This window comes from Nicotiana tabacum, chromosome 12 (genome assembly GCF_000715075.1).
Source record: "Nicotiana tabacum cultivar K326 chromosome 12, ASM71507v2, whole genome shotgun sequence".
NCBI classification, from domain to species: domain Eukaryota; kingdom Viridiplantae; phylum Streptophyta; class Magnoliopsida; order Solanales; family Solanaceae; genus Nicotiana; species Nicotiana tabacum.
In genome coordinates, this window is record NC_134091.1 from 68,225,309 (window position 1) to 68,242,734 (window position 17,426).

Sequence of the window (17,426 nt, forward strand, 5' to 3'; positions counted from 1 at the left end):
GCCTAGTCTTTTTTCCAACATAGGGTCTCCACTCCCTAGTCATTTTTCCAACATAGGGTCTCCATTCCCTAGTCGATTTTCCAACATAGGGTCTCCACACCCTAGTTGAAGTTATTTTCGACAACGTGTCTCCACTCTCTAGTCGTTTTTCCAACATAGGGTCTCCACTCCCTAGTTGATTTTTTTAGACATAGGGTCTATACACACCGTAGTCGCTTTTCCTACATAGGGTCTCCACTCCCTAGTTGATATTATTTTGGACATAGGGTCTCCAATCCCAAGTCATTTTTTCAACATAGGGTCTCCGCTCCCTAGTTGATTTTATTTTTAAGATCGGGTCTCCACTTCCTAGTCTGGTTTTTCAACAAAGGGTCTCCACTCCCTAGTTGATTTTATTTTAACACATAGGGTCTCCACTCCCTAGTCGCTTTTCCAACATTGGGTCTCCACTCCCTAGTTGATTTAATTTTAGACATAAGGTATCCACTCCCTAGTCGCTTTTCCAACATAGGGTCTCCACTCCTTAGTTGATATTTTTAGACATAGGGTCTACATTCCCTAGTCGCTTTTCCAACATAGGGTCTCAACTCCCTAGTTGACTTTATTTTAGACATAGGGTTTCTACTCCCTAGTCGCTTTTCCAACATAGGGTCTCCACTCCCTAGTTGATGATATTTTAGACATAGGGTCTCCACTCCCTAATCGTTTTTCAAACATAAGGTCTCCACTGCCTAGTCTTTTTTCCAACATAGGGTCTCCACTCCCTAGTCGTTTTTCCAACATAGGGTCTTCACTCCCTAGTCGATTTTCCAACATAGGGTCTCCACTCCCTAGTTGAAGTTATTTTCGACGTCGGGTCTCCACTCTGTAGTCGCTTTTCCAACATAGGGTCTCCACTCCTTAGTTGATTTTTTTAGACATAGGTTCTACACACCGTAGTCGCTTTTCCTACATAGGGTCTCCACTCCCTAGTTGATGTTATTTTTGAGATAGGGTCTCCAATCCCTAGTCATTTTTTCAACATAGGGTCTCCGCTCCCTAGTTGATTTTATTTTAAACATCGGGTCTCCACTCCCTAGTCCGGTTTTTCAACATATGGTCTCCACTCCCTAGTTGATCATATTTTAGACATAGGGTCTCCACTCCCTAGTCTCTTTTCCAACATAGAGTCTCCACTCCCTAGTTTATTTTATTATAACACATAGGGTCTCCACTCCCTAGTCGCTTTTCCAACATAGAGTCTCCACTCCCTAGTTGATTTTATTTTAACACATAGGGTCTCTATTCCCTAGTCGCTTTTCCAACATAGGGTATCCACTCCCTAGTTGATTTAATTTTAGACATAAGGTATCCACTCCCTAGTCGCTTTTCCAACATAGGGTCTCCACTCCCTTGTTGATTTAATTTTAGACATAAGGTAACCACTCCCTAGTCGTTTTTCCAACATAGGGTCTCCACTCCCTAGTTGATTTTTTTAGACATAGGGTCTACACACCGTAGTCGCTTTTCCTACATAGGGCCTCCACTCCCTAGTTGATGTTATTTTGGACATAGGGTCTCCAATCCCTAGTCATTTTTTCAACATAGGGTCTCCGCACCCTAGTTGATTTTATTTTAAACATGGGGTCTCCACTCCCTAGTCTGGTTTTTCAACATAGGGTCTCCACTCCCTAGTTGATGTCATTTTAGACATAGGGTATCCACTCCCTAGTCTCTTTTCCAACATAGGGTCTCCACTCCCTAGTTGATTTTATTTTAACGCATAGGGTCTCCACTCCCTAGTAGCTTTTCCAACATAGGGACACCACTCCCTAGTTGATTTAATTTTAGACATAAGGTATCCACTCCCTAGTCGCTTTTCCAGCATAGGGTATCCACTCCTTAGTTGATATTTTTAGACATAGGGTCTACATTCCCTAGTTGCTTTTCCAACATAGGGTCTCCACTCCCTAGTTGACTTTATTTTAGACATAGGGTTTCCACTTCCTAGTCGCTTTTCCAACATAGGGTCTCCACTCCCTAGTTGATAGTTTTAGACATAGGGACTACATTCCCTTGTCGCTTTTCCAACATAGGGTCTCCCCTCCCTAGTTGAAATTATTTTAGACATAAGGTATCCACCTCCTAGGCGTTTTTCTAACATAGGGTCTCCACTCCCTAGTTGATTTTATTTTTGACATATGGTCTCCACTTCCAAGGCTTTTTTCTAACATATGGTCTCCACTCCCTAGTTGATTTTATTTTAGACATAAGTTCTCCATTCCCTTGTCATCATTTCCAACATAGGGTCTCCACTCCCTAGTTGAAGTTATTTTGGACATAGGGTCTCCAATCCCTAGTCATTTTTTCAACATAGGGTCTCCGCTCCCTAGTGGATTTTATTTTAAACATCGGGTCTTCACTCCCTAGTCTACTTTTCAAACATAGGGTCTCCACTCCCTAGTTGGTTGTATTTTAGATATAGGGTCTCCACTCCCTAATCTCTTTTCCAACATAGGGTTTCCACTCCCTTGTCGATTTTCCAACATAGGGTCTCCACTCCGTAGTTGAAGTTATTTTCGACATCGGGTCTCCACTCTCTAGTCGCTTTTCCAACATAGGGTCTCCACTCCCTAGTTGATTTTTTTAGACGTAGGGTTTACACACCGTAGTCACTTTTCCTACATAGGGTCTCCACTCCCTAGTTGATGTTATTTTGGACATAGGGTCTCCAATCCCTAGTTGATGATATTTTAGACATAGGGTCTCCACTCCCAAGTCTCTTTTCCAATATAGGGTCTCCACTCCCTAGTTGATTTTATTTTAACACATAGGGTCTCCATTCCCTAGTCGCTTTTCCAACATAGGGTGTCCACTCCCTAGTCTGGTTTTTCAACATAGGTTCTCCACTCCGTAGTTGATGACATTTTAGACATAGGGTATCCACTCCCTAGTCTCTTTTCCAACATGGGGTCTCCACTCCCTAGTTGATTTTATTTTAACACATAGGGTCTCCACTCCCTAGTCGCTTTTCCAACATAGGGTCTCCACTCCCTAGTTGATTTAATTTTAGACATTAAGTATCCACTCCCTAGTTGCTTTTCCAACATAGGGTCTCCACTCCGTAGTTGATATTTTTAGACATAGGGTCTACATTCCCTAGTCGCTTTTCCAACATAGGGTCTCCACTCCCTAGTTGACTTTATTTTAGACATAGGGTTTCCACTCCCTAGTCGCTTTTCCAACACAGGGTCTCCACTCCCTAGTTGATAGTTTTAGAGATAGGGTCTACATTCCCTTGTCGCTTTTCCAACATAGGGTCTCCACTCCCTAGTTGAAATTATTTTAGACATAAGGTCTTCACTTCCTAGGCGTTTTTCTAGCATAGGGTCTCCACTCCCTAGTTGATTTTATTTTATACATAGGGTCTCCACTTCCTAGGCTTTTTTCTCAACATAGGGTCTCCACTCCCTAGTTGATTTTATTTTAGACATAAGGTCTCCACTCCCTAGTCTTCATTTACAACATAGGGTCTCCACTCCCTAGTTGAAGTTATTTTGGACATAGGGTCTCCAATCCCTAGTCATTTTTTCAACATAGGGTCTCCGCTCCCTAGTGGATTTTATTTTAAACATCGGGTCTCCACTCCCTAGTCTGCTTTTCCAACATAGGGTCTCCACTCCCTAGTTGATTGTATTTTAGATATAGGGTCTCCACTCCCTAGTCTCTTTTCCAACATAGGGTTTCCACTCCCTTGTCGATTTTCCATCATATGGTCTCCACTCCGTAGTTGAAGTTATTTTCGACATCGGGTCTCCACTCACTAGTCGCTTTTCCAACATAGGGTCTCCACTCCCTAGTTGATTTTTTTAGACATAGGGTCTCCACTCCCTAGTCGCTTTTCCAACATAGAGTCTCCACTCCCTAGTTGATTTTATTTTAACACATAGGGTCTCTATTCCCTAGTCGCTTTTCCAACATAGGGTATCCACTCCCTAGTTGATTTAATTTTAGACATAAGGTATCCACTCCCTAGTCGCTTTTCCAACATAGGGTCTCCACTCCCTTGTTGATTTAATTTTAGACATAAGGTAACCACTCCCTAGTCGTTTTTCCAACATAGGGTCTCCACTCCCTAGTTGATTTTTTTAGACATAGGGTCTACACACCGTAGTCGCTTTTCCTACATAGGGCCTCCACTCCCTAGTTGATGTTATTTTGGACATAGGGTCTCCAATCCCTAGTCATTTTTTCAACATAGGGTCTCCGCACCCTAGTTGATTTTATTTTAAACATGGGGTCTCCACTCCCTAGTCTGGTTTTTCAACATAGGGTCTCCACTCCCTAGTTGATGTCATTTTAGACATAGGGTATCCACTCCCTAGTCTCTTTTCCAACATAGGGTCTCCACTCCCTAGTTGATTTTATTTTAACGCATAGGGTCTCCACTCCCTAGTAGCTTTTCCAACATAGGGACACCACTCCCTAGTTGATTTAATTTTAGACATAAGGTATCCACTCCCTAGTCGCTTTTCCAGCATAGGGTATCCACTCCTTAGTTGATATTTTTAGACATAGGGTCTACATTCCCTAGTTGCTTTTCCAACATAGGGTCTCCACTCCCTAGTTGACTTTATTTTAGACATAGGGTTTCCACTTCCTAGTCGCTTTTCCAACATAGGGTCTCCACTCCCTAGTTGATAGTTTTAGACATAGGGACTACATTCCCTTGTCGCTTTTCCAACATAGGGTCTCCCCTCCCTAGTTGAAATTATTTTAGACATAAGGTATCCACCTCCTAGGCGTTTTTCTAACATAGGGTCTCCACTCCCTAGTTGATTTTATTTTTGACATATGGTCTCCACTTCCAAGGCTTTTTTCTAACATATGGTCTCCACTCCCTAGTTGATTTTATTTTAGACATAAGTTCTCCATTCCCTTGTCATCATTTCCAACATAGGGTCTCCACTCCCTAGTTGAAGTTATTTTGGACATAGGGTCTCCAATCCCTAGTCATTTTTTCAACATAGGGTCTCCGCTCCCTAGTGGATTTTATTTTAAACATCGGGTCTTCACTCCCTAGTCTACTTTTCAAACATAGGGTCTCCACTCCCTAGTTGGTTGTATTTTAGATATAGGGTCTCCACTCCCTAATCTCTTTTCCAACATAGGGTTTCCACTCCCTTGTCGATTTTCCAACATAGGGTCTCCACTCCGTAGTTGAAGTTATTTTCGACATCGGGTCTCCACTCTCTAGTCGCTTTTCCAACATAGGGTCTCCACTCCCTAGTTGATTTTTTTAGACGTAGGGTTTACACACCGTAGTCACTTTTCCTACATAGGGTCTCCACTCCCTAGTTGATGTTATTTTGGACATAGGGTCTCCAATCCCTAGTTGATGATATTTTAGACATAGGGTCTCCACTCCCAAGTCTCTTTTCCAATATAGGGTCTCCACTCCCTAGTTGATTTTATTTTAACACATAGGGTCTCCATTCCCTAGTCGCTTTTCCAACATAGGGTGTCCACTCCCTAGTCTGGTTTTTCAACATAGGTTCTCCACTCCGTAGTTGATGACATTTTAGACATAGGGTATCCACTCCCTAGTCTCTTTTCCAACATGGGGTCTCCACTCCCTAGTTGATTTTATTTTAACACATAGGGTCTCCACTCCCTAGTCGCTTTTCCAACATAGGGTCTCCACTCCCTAGTTGATTTAATTTTAGACATTAAGTATCCACTCCCTAGTTGCTTTTCCAACATAGGGTCTCCACTCCGTAGTTGATATTTTTAGACATAGGGTCTACATTCCCTAGTCGCTTTTCCAACATAGGGTCTCCACTCCCTAGTTGACTTTATTTTAGACATAGGGTTTCCACTCCCTAGTCGCTTTTCCAACACAGGGTCTCCACTCCCTAGTTGATAGTTTTAGAGATAGGGTCTACATTCCCTTGTCGCTTTTCCAACATAGGGTCTCCACTCCCTAGTTGAAATTATTTTAGACATAAGGTCTTCACTTCCTAGGCGTTTTTCTAGCATAGGGTCTCCACTCCCTAGTTGATTTTATTTTATACATAGGGTCTCCACTTCCTAGGCTTTTTTCTAACAGGGTCTCCACTCCCTAGTTGATTTTATTTTAGACATAAGGTCTCCACTCCCTAGTCTTCATTTACAACATAGGGTCTCCACTCCCTAGTTGAAGTTATTTTGGACATAGGGTCTCCAATCCCTAGTCATTTTTTCAACATAGGGTCTCCGCTCCCTAGTGGATTTTATTTTAAACATCGGGTCTCCACTCCCTAGTCTGCTTTTCCAACATAGGGTCTCCACTCCCTAGTTGATTGTATTTTAGATATAGGGTCTCCACTCCCTAGTCTCTTTTCCAACATTGGGTTTCCACTCCCTTGTCGATTTTCCATCATATGGTCTCCACTCCGTAGTTGAAGTTATTTTCGACATCGGGTCTCCATGCCCTAGTCGCTTTTCCAACATAGGGTCTCCACTCCCTAGTTGAGTTTTTAGATATAGGGTCTCCACTCCCTAGTCTCATTTTCAACATAGGGTCTCCACTCCCTAGTTGATTTTATTTTAAACACAAGGTCTGTACTCCCTATTCTCTTTTCCAACACAGGGTCTCCACTCCCTAGTTGATATTATTTTAGACAGAGGGCCGCCACTCCCTAGTCTATTTTCAAACAAAGGGTCTCCAATCCCTAGTTGATTTTATTTTAGATATAGGGTCTCCACTCCGTATTGTGCTTTCCAACATAGGGTCTCCCCTCCCTAGTTGATGTTATTTTAGACATAGGGTCTCCACTCCTTAGTCTACACTCCATAGTTGATTTTAGATATAGGGTCTCCACTCCCTAGTTAATTTTATTTTAGACATAGGGTCTACACTCCGTAGTCGCTTTTCCTACATAGGGTCTCCGCTCCTTAGTTGAAGTTATTTTGGACATAGGGTCTCCAATCCCTAGTCATTTTTTCAACATATGGTTCTTCGCTCCCTAGTGGATTTTATTTTAAACATCGGGTCTCCACTCCCTAGTCTGCTTTTCCAACATAGGTTCCCACTCCCTAGTTGATGATATTTTAGACATAGGGTCTCCACTCCCTAGTTGATTTTATTTTAACACATAGGGTCTCTACTCCCTAGTTGGTTTTTCTAACATAGGGTCTCCACTCCCTAGTTGATTTAATTTTAGACATAAGGTATCCACTCCCTAGTCGCTTTTCCAACATAGGGTATCCACTCCTTAGTTGATCTTTTTTGACGTAGGGTCTACATTCCCTAGTCGCTTTTCCAACATAGGGTCTCCACTCCCTAGTTGATGTTTTTAGACATAGGGTCTACACTCCCTAGTCGCTTGTCCAACATAGGGTCTCCACTCCCTAGTTGAAGTTATTATGGACATAGGGTCTCCACCCCCTAGTCATCTTTCCAACATAGGTTCTCCGCTCCGTAGTTGATTTTATTTTAAATATCGGGTGTCCACTCCCTAGTCTACTTTTTCAACATAGGGTCTCCACTCCCTAGTTGATGATATTTTAGACATAGGGTCTCTACTACCTAGTCTCTTTTCGAACATATAATCTCCACTGCCTAGTTGATTTTAGTTTAACATATAGGGTCTCCACTCCCTAGTCGCTTTTCCAATATAGGGTCTCCACTCCCTAGTTGATTTAATTTTAGACATAAGGTTTCAACTCCCTAGTCGCTTTTCCAACATAGGGTATCCACTCCTTAGTTGATATTTTTAGACATAGGGTCTACATTCCCTAGTCGCTTTTCCAACATAGGGTCTCCACTCCCTAGTTGACTTTATTTTAGACATAGGGTTTCCACTCCCTAGTCGATTTTCAAATATAGGGTCGCCACTCCCTAGTTGATAGTCATAGACATAGGGTCTACATTCACTAGTCGCTTTTCCAACATATGGTCTCCACTCCCTAGTTGAAGTTATTTTAGACATAGGGTCTCCACTTCCTAGGCTTTTTTCTAACATAGGGTCTCCACTCCCTATTTGATTTTATTTTAGACATAGGGTCTCCACTCCCTAGTTTGCTTTTCCAACATAGGGTCTCCAATCCCTAGTTGATTTTATTTTAGACATAGGGTCTCCACTCCTTAGTCTCTTTTCCAACATAGGGTCTCTCCACTGCCTAGTTGATTTTATTTTAGACATAGGGTCTCCACTCCCTAGTCGCTTTTCCAACATAGGGTCTCCACTCCCTAGTTGATTTTATTTTAGACATAGGGTCTACACTCCCTAGTCGCTTTTCCAACATAGGGTCTCCACTCCCTAGTTGATTTAATTTTAGACATAAGGTATCCACTCCCTAGTCGCTTTTCCAACATAGGGTCTCCACTCCTTAGTTGATATTTTTAGACATAGGGTCTCCACTCCCTAGTTGATGCCATTTTAGACATAGGGTATCCACTCCCTAGTCTCTTTTCCAACATAGGGTCTCCACTCTCTAGTTGATTTTATTTTAACACATAGGGTCTCCACTCCCTAGTCGCTTTTCCAACATAGGGTCTCCACTCCCTAGTTGATTTAATTTTAGACATAAGGTATCCACTCCCTAGTCGCTTTTCCAACATAGGGTCTCCACTCCTTAGTTGATATTTTTAGACATAGGGTCTACATTCCCTAGTCGCTTTTCCAACAAAGGGTCTCCACTCCCTTGTTGATTTTATTTTAGACATAGGGTTTCCACTCCCTAGTCGCTTTTCCAACATAGGGTCTCCACTCCCTAGTTGATAGTTTTAGACATAAGGTCTACATTCCCTTGTCGCTTTTCCAACTTAGGGTCTCCACTCCCTAGTTGAAATTATTTTAGACATAAGGTCTCCACTTCCTAGGCATTTTTCTAACATAGGGTCTCCACTCCCTAGTTGATTTTATTTTAGACATAGGGTCTCCACTTCCTAGGCTTTTTTCTAACATATGGTCTCCACTCCCTAGTTGATTTTATTTTAGACATAAGGTCTCCACTCCGTAGTCTTCATTTCCAACATAGGGTCTCCACTCCCTAGTTGAATTTATTTTGGACATAGGGTCTCCAATCCCTTGTCATTTTGTTTAACATAGGTTCTCCGCTCCCTAGTGGATTTTATTTTAAACATCGGGTATGCACTCCCTAGTCTACTTTTCCAACATAGGGTCTCCACTCCCTAGTTGATTTTATTTTAGATATAGGGTCTCCACTCCCTAGTCTCTTTTCCAACATAGTGTTTCCACTCCTTAGTTAATTCTATTTTAAACATAAGGTCTCCACTCCCAAGTCTCTGCTCCAACATAGGGTCTCCACTCCCTAGTTAATACTATTTTAGACAGAGGGCCGTCACTCCCTAGTCTATTTTCAAACATAGGGTCTCCAATCCCTAGTTGATTTTATTTTAGATATAGGGTCTCCACTCCCTAGTCTGCTTTCCAACATAGGGTCTCCACTCCCTAGTTGATGTTATTATAGACATAGGGTCTCCACTCCCTAGTCTCTTTTCCAACATAGGGTCTCCACTCCCTAGTTGATGATATTTTAGACATAGGGTCTCCACTCCCTTATCGTTTTTCCAACATAAGGTCTCCACTCCCTAGTTGAAGTTATTCTAGACATACGGTCTCCACTACCTAGTCTTTTTTCCAACATAGGGTCTCCACTCCCTAGTCGTTTTTCCAACATAGGGTCTCCACTCCCTAGTTGACTTTATTTTAGACATAGGGTCTACACTCCCTAGTTGCTTTTCCAACATATGGTCTCCACTCCCTAGTTGAAGTTATTCTAGACATAGGGGCTCCACTGCCTAGTCTTTTTTCCAACATAGGGTCTCTAGTCCCTAGTCGATTTTCAAACATAGGCTCTCCACTCCCTAGTTGAAGTTATTTTCGACATCGGGTCTCCATGCCCTAGTCGCTTTTCCAACATAGGGTCTCCACTCCCTAGTTGAGTTTTTAGATATAGGGTCTCCACTCCCTAGTCTCATTTTCAACATAGGGTCTCCACTCCCTAGTTGATTTTATTTTAAACACGAGGTCTGCACTCCCTATTCTCTTTTCCAACACAGGGTCTCCACTCCCTAGTTGATATTATTTTAGACAGAGGGCCGCCACTCCCTAGTCTATTTTCAAACAAAGGGTCTCCAATCCCTAGTTGATTTTATTTTAGATATAGGGTCTCCACTCCGTATTGCGCTTTCCAACATAGGGTCTCCCCTCCCTAGTTGATGTTATTTTACACATAGGGTCTCCACTCCTTAGTCTACACTCCATAGTTGATTTTAGATATAGGGTCTCCACTCCCTAGTTAATTTTATTTTAGACATAGGGTCTACACTCCGTAGTCGCTTTTCCTACATAGGGTCTCCGCTCCTTAGTTGAAGTTATTTTGGACATAGGGTCTCCAATCCCTAGTCATTTTTTCAACATATGGTCTTCGCTCCCTAGTGGATTTTATTTTAAACATCGGGTCTCCACTCCCTAGTCTGCTTTTCCAACATAGGTTCCCACTCCCTAGTTGATGATATTTTAGACATAGGGTCTCCACTCCCTAGTTGATTTTATTTTAACACATAGGGTCTCTACTCCCTAGTTGGTTTTTCTAACATAGGGTCTCCACTCCCTAGTTGATTTAATTTTAGACATAAGGTATCCACTCCCTAGTCGCTTTTCCAACATAGGGTATCCACTCCTTAGTTGATCTTTTTTGACGTAGGGTCTACATTCCCTAGTCGCTTTTCCAACATAGGGTCTCCACTCCCTAGTTGATGTTTTTAGACATAGGGTCTACACTCCCTAGTCGCTTGTCCAACATAGGGTCTCCACTCCCTAGTTGAAGTTATTATGGACATAGGGTCTCCACCCCCTAGTCATCTTTCCAACATAGGTTCTCCGCTCCGTAGTTGATTTTATTTTAAATATCGGGTGTCCACTCCCTAGTCTACTTTTTCAACATAGGGTCTCCACTCCCTAGTTGATGATATTTTAGACATAGGGTCTCTACTACCTAGTCTCTTTTCGAACATATAATCTCCACTGCCTAGTTGATTTTAGTTTAACATATAGGGTCTCCACTCCCTAGTCGCTTTTCCAATATAGGGTCTCCACTCCCTAGTTGATTTAATTTTAGACATAAGGTTTCAACTCCCTAGTCGCTTTTCCAACATAGGGTATCCACTCCTTAGTTGATATTTTTAGACATAGGGTCTACATTCCCTAGTCGCTTTTCCAACATAGGGTCTCCACTCCCTAGTTGACTTTATTTTAGACATAGGGTTTCCACTCCCTAGTCGATTTTCAAATATAGGGTCGCCACTCCCTAGTTGATAGTCATAGACATAGGGTCTACATTCACTAGTCGCTTTTCCAACATATGGTCTCCACTCCCTAGTTGAAGTTATTTTAGACATAGGGTCTCCACTTCCTAGGCTTTTTTCTAACATAGGGTCTCCACTCCCTATTTGATTTTATTTTAGACATAGGGTCTCCACTCCCTAGTTTGCTTTTCCAACATAGGGTCTCCAATCCCTAGTTGATTTTATTTTAGACATAGGGTCTCCACTCCTTAGTCTCTTTTCCAACATAGGGTCTCTCCACTGCCTAGTTGATTTTATTTTAGACATAGGGTCTCCACTCCCTAGTTGCTTTTCCAACATAAGGTCTCCACTCTCTAGTTGATTATATTTTAGACATAGGGTCTTCACTCCCTAATCGTTTTTCCAACATAAGGTCTCCACTCCCTAGTTGAAGTTATTCTAGACATAGGGTCTCCACTTCTTAGTCTTTTTTCCAAAATAGTGTTTCCACTCCCTAGTTAAAGATATTTTAGACATAGGGTCTCCACTCCCTAGTCTTTTTTCCAACATAGGGTCACCAGTCCCTAGTCGTTTTTAAAACATAGGGTCTCCACTCCCTAGTTGAAGTTATTTTAGACATAGGGTCTCCAATCCCTAGTCGCTTTTCCAACATAGGGTTTGCACTCCCTAGTTAAGTTTTTTATACACAGGGTCTACACTCCCTAGTCTCTTTTCAAACATAGGGTCTCCACTCCCTAGTTGAAGTTATTTGGAACATAGGGTTTCCACTCCCTAGTCATTTTTGCAACATAGGCTCTCCACTCCCTAGTTGATTTTATTTTAAACATAGGGTCTCCACTCCCTAGTCTGCTTTTCAACCATAGGGTCTCCGCTCTCTAGTTGTTGATATTTTAGATATAGGGTCTCCACTCCCTAGTTGATATTTTTAGACATAGGGTCTACACTCCATAGTCGCTTTTCCTACATAGGGTCTCCACTCCCTAGTTGAAGTTATTTTTGACATAGGGTCTCCATTTATTTTAAACATAGGGCCTCCACTCCCTAGTTTGTTTTTCAACCATAGGGTCTCCACTCTTTAGTTGATGATATTTTAGATATAGGGTCTCCACTCCCTAGTTGATTTTTTTAGACATAGGGTCTACACTCCGAAGTCGCTTTTCCTACATAGGGTCTCAAATCCCTAGTTGATTTTATTTTTGATATTGGGTCTCCACTCTTTAGTCTCTTTTCCAACATAGGGTCTCCTCTCCCTAGATGATTTTATTTTAGACATAGGGTCTACACTCCCTAGTCGCTTTTCCAACATTGGGTCTCAACTCCCTAGTTGATTTTATTTTAGACATAGGGTCTGCACTCCCTAGTCGCTTTTGCAACATAGGGTATCCACTCCTTAGTTGATGAAATTTAAGACATAGGCACTACACTCCCTAATCGTTTTTCCAACATAGGGTCTCCACACCATAGTTGAATTTATTTTAGACATAGGGTCTCCACTCCGTAGTCTTCTTTTCAACCATAGGGTCTCCACTCTCTAGTTGATGATATTTTAGATATAGAGTCTCCACTCCCTATTTGATTTTTTTAGACATAGGGTCTTCACTCCGTAGTCGCTTTTCCTACATAGGGTCTCCACTCCCTAGTTGAAGTAATTTTTGACATAGGGTCTCCAATCCCTAGTCATTTTTTTAACATAGGGTCTCCGCTCCCTAGTGGATTTTATTTTAAACATCGGGTCCCCGCTCCCTAGTCTACTTTTCCAATATATGGTCTCCACTCCCTAGACGCTTTTCCAACATAGGGTCTCCACTCCCTAGTTGACTTTATTTTAGACATAGGGTTTCCACTCCCTAGTCTTTTTTCCAACATAGGGTCTCCACTCCCTAGTTTAAGTTATTTTAGACATAGGGTCTCCACTTCCTAGGCTTTTTTCTTGCATAGGGTCTCCATTCCCTATTTGATATTATTTTAGACATAGGGTCTCCACTCCCTGGTCTGCTTTTACAACATAGGGTCTCAAATCCCTAGTTGATTTTATTTTAGACATAGGGTCTCCACTCCTTAGTTTCTTTTCCCACATAGGGTCTCAACTCCCTAGTTAATTTTATTTTAGACATAGGGTCTACACTCACTAGTCGCTTTTCCAACATAGGCTCTCAACTCCCAAGTTGATTTTATTTTAGGCATAGGGTCTCCACACCCTAGTTGATGTTATTTTAAACATAGGGTCTCCACTCCCTAATCATTTTTCTAACATAAGGTCGCCACTCCCTAGTTGAAGTTGTTCTGCACATAAGGTCTCCACTGCCTAGACTTTTTTCCAACATAGGGTCTCCACTCCATAGTTGTTTTGCCAACATAGGGTCTCCAGTCCCTAGTCGATTTTCCAACATAGGGTCTCCACTCCCTAGTTGAAGTTATTTTCAACTTCGGGTCTCCACTCTTTAGTTGATGATATTTTAGATATAGGGTCTCCACTCCCTAGTTGATTTTTTTAGACATAGGGTCTACACTCCGTAGTCGCTTTTCCTACATAGGGTCTCCACTCCCTAGTTGAAGTTATTTTTGGCATAGGGTATCCAATCCCTAGTCATTTTTTCAACATAGGGTCTCCGCTCCCTAGTAGATTTTATTTTAAACATCGGGTCTCCACTTCCTAGTCGTTTTTCCAACATAGGGTCTCCACTCCCTAGTTGACTTTATTTTAGACATAGGGTTTCCACTCCCTAGTCTCTTTTCCAACATAGGGTCTCCACTCCCTAGTTGATTTTATTTTAACACATTGGGTCTCAACTCCCTAGTCGTTTTTCCAACATAGGGTCTCCACTCCCTAGTTGACTTTATTTTAAACATAGGGTTTCCACTCCCTAGTCGCTTTTCCAACATAGGGTCTCCACTCCCTAGTTGAAGTTATTTTAGATATAGGGTCTTCACTTCCTAGGCTTTTTTCTAATATAGTGTCTCCACCCCCTATTTGATTTTATTTTATACATAGGGTCTCCACTCCCTAGTCTGCTTTTCCAACATAGGGTCTCCAATCCCTAGTTGATTTTATTTTAGACATAGGGTCTCCACTCCCTAGTTGATTTTATTTTAGACATAGGGTCTACACTCCCTAGTCGCTTTTCCAACATAGGGTCTCAACTCCCTAATTGATTTTATTTTAGACATAGGGTCTACACTCCCTAGACGCTTTTGCAACATAGGGTCTCCACTCCCTAGTTGATGAAATTTAAGACATAGGCTCTCCACTCCCTAATAGGGTGTCCACACCCTAGTTGAAGTTATTTTAGACAAAGGGTCTCCACTCTCTAGTCCTTTTTCCAACATAGGGTCTCCAGTCCCTAGTCGTTTTTCCAACATAGGGTCTCTACTCCCTAGTTGAAGTTATTTAAGACATAGGGTCTCCAATCCCTAGTCGCTTTTCCAACATATGGTTTCCACTCCATAGTTGAGTTTTTTAGACATATGGTCTACACTCCATAGTCGCTTTTCAAACATAGGTCTCCACTCCCTAGTCATTTTTCCAACATAGGTTCTCCACTCCCTAGTTGATTTTATTTTAAACATAGGGTCTCCACTCCCTAGTCTGCTTTTCAACCATAGGGTCTCCACTCTCTAGTTGATGATATTTTAGATATAGGGTCTCCACTCCCTAGTTGATTTTTTTAGACACAGGGTCTACACTCCGTTGTCGCTTTTCCTACATAGGGTCTCCACTCCCTAGTTTAAGTTTATTTTGACATTGGGTCTCCAATCTCGAGTCATTTTTTCAACATAGGGTCTCCGCTCCCTAGTGGATTTTATTTTAAACATCGGGTCTCCACTCTCTAGTCAGCTTATCCAACATAGGGTCTCCACTCCCTAGTTGATGATATTTTAGATATAGGGTCTCCATTCCCTAGTCTCTTTTCCAACATAGGGTCTCCACTCCCTAGTTGATTTTATTTTAACAAATAGGGTTTCCACTCCCTAGTCGCTTTTCTAACATAGGGTCTCCACTCCCTAGTTGAAGTTATTTTAGACATAGGGTCTCCAATCCCTAGTCACTTTTCTAACATAGGGTTTCCACTTCCTAGTTGAGTTTTTTAGACATAGGGTCTACACACCCTAGTCGCTTTTCAAACATAGGGTCTCCACTCCCTAGTTGAGGTTATTTTTGACATAGGGTCTCCATTCCCTAGTCATTTTTCCAACATAGCGTCTCCACTCCCTAGTTGATTTTATTTTAAACACAGGGTCTCCACTCCCTAGTCTGCTTTTCAACCATAGGGTCTCCACTCTCTAGTTGATGATATTTTAGACATAGGGTCTCCACTTCCTAGTCTATTTTCCAACATACGGTCTCCACTCCCTAGTGAATTTTATTTTAAGACATAGGGTCTCCACTCCCTAGTCGCTTTTCTAACTTAGGGTCTCCACTCCCTAGTGAATTTTATTTTAAGACATAGGGTCTCCACTCCCTTGTCGCTTTTCCAACATAAGGTCTCCACTCACGAGTTGATAGTTTTAGACATCGGGTCTACACTCCCTAGTCGCTTTTCCAACATAGGGTCTCCACTCCCTAGTCTTTTTTCTAACATAGGGTCTCCACTCCCTATTTGATTTTATTTTAGACATCGGGTCTCCACTCCCTAGTCTACTTTTCCAACATAGGGTCTCCAATCCCTAGTTGATTTTATTTTAGACATAGGGTCTCCACTCCCTAGTCTCTTTTCCAACATAGGATCTCCACCCCTTAGTTGATGTTATTTTAGACATAGGGTCTACACTCCCTAGTCGCTTTTCCAACATAGGGTCTCAACGCCCTAGTTGATTTTATTTTAGACATAAGGTCTACACTCCCTAGTCGCTTTTGCAATATAGGGTCCCCTCTCCCTAGTTGATGAAATTTATGACATAGGCTCTCCACTCCCTAATCGTTTTCCAACATAGGGTCTCCACACCCTACTTGAAGTTATTTTAGACATAGGGTCTCCACTCCCTAGTCTTTTTTCCAACATAGGGTCTCGAGTCCATAGTCATTTTTTCAACATAGGGTCTCCACTCCCTAGTTGTAGTTATTTTAGATAAAGGGTCTCCAATCCCTAGTCGCTTTTCCAACATAGGGTTTCCACTCCCTAGTTGAGTTTTTTAGACATACGGTCTACACTCCCTAGTCGCTTTTCAAACATAGGGTCTCCACTCCCTAATTGAGGTTATTTTGGACATAGGGTCTCCATTCCCTAGTCATTTTTCCAACATAGCGTCTCCACTTCCTAGTTGATTTTATTTTAAATATAGGGTCTCCACTCCCTAGTCTGCTTTTCAGCCATAGGGTCTCCACTCTCTAGTTGATGATATTTTAGACATAGGGTCTCCACTCCCTAGTCTATTTTCCAACATAGGGTCTCCACTCCCTAGTGAATTTTATTTTAAGACATAGGGTCTCCACTCCCTAGTCGCTTTTCTAACTTAGGGTCTCCACTCCCTAGTGAATTTTATTTTAAGACATAGGGTCTCCACTCCCTTGTCGCTTTTCCAATATAAGGTCTCCACTCACTAGTTGATAGTTTTAGACATAGGGTCTACACTCCCTAGTCGCTTTTCCAACATAGGGTCTCCACACCCTTGTTGAAGTTATTTTAGACATAGGGTCTCCACTCCCTAGTCTTTTTTAAAACATAGGGTCTCCACTCCCTAGTTGATTTTATTTTAGACATAGGGTCTCCACTCCCTAGTCTTCTTTTCCAACATAGGGTCTCCACTCCCTAGTCTGCTTTTCCAACATAGGGTCTCCACTCCCTAGTTGATGATATTTTAGATATAGGGTCTCCACTCCCTAGTCTATTTTAAAACATAGGGTCTCCACTCCCTAGTTGATTTTATTATAAGACATAGGGTCTCCACTCCCTAGTCGCTTTTCCAACATAGGGTCTCCACTCCCTAGTTGATTTTATTTTAGACATAGGGTATTGCTTTTCTAACATAGGGTCTCCACTCCTTAGTTTATTTTTTTTAGACATAGGGTATCCACTCCCTAGTCCGCTATTCAACCATAGGGGCTCCACTCTTTAGTTGATGATATTTTAGATATAGGGTCTCCACTCCCTAGTTGATTTTTTTAGACATAGGGTCTACACTCCGTAGTCGC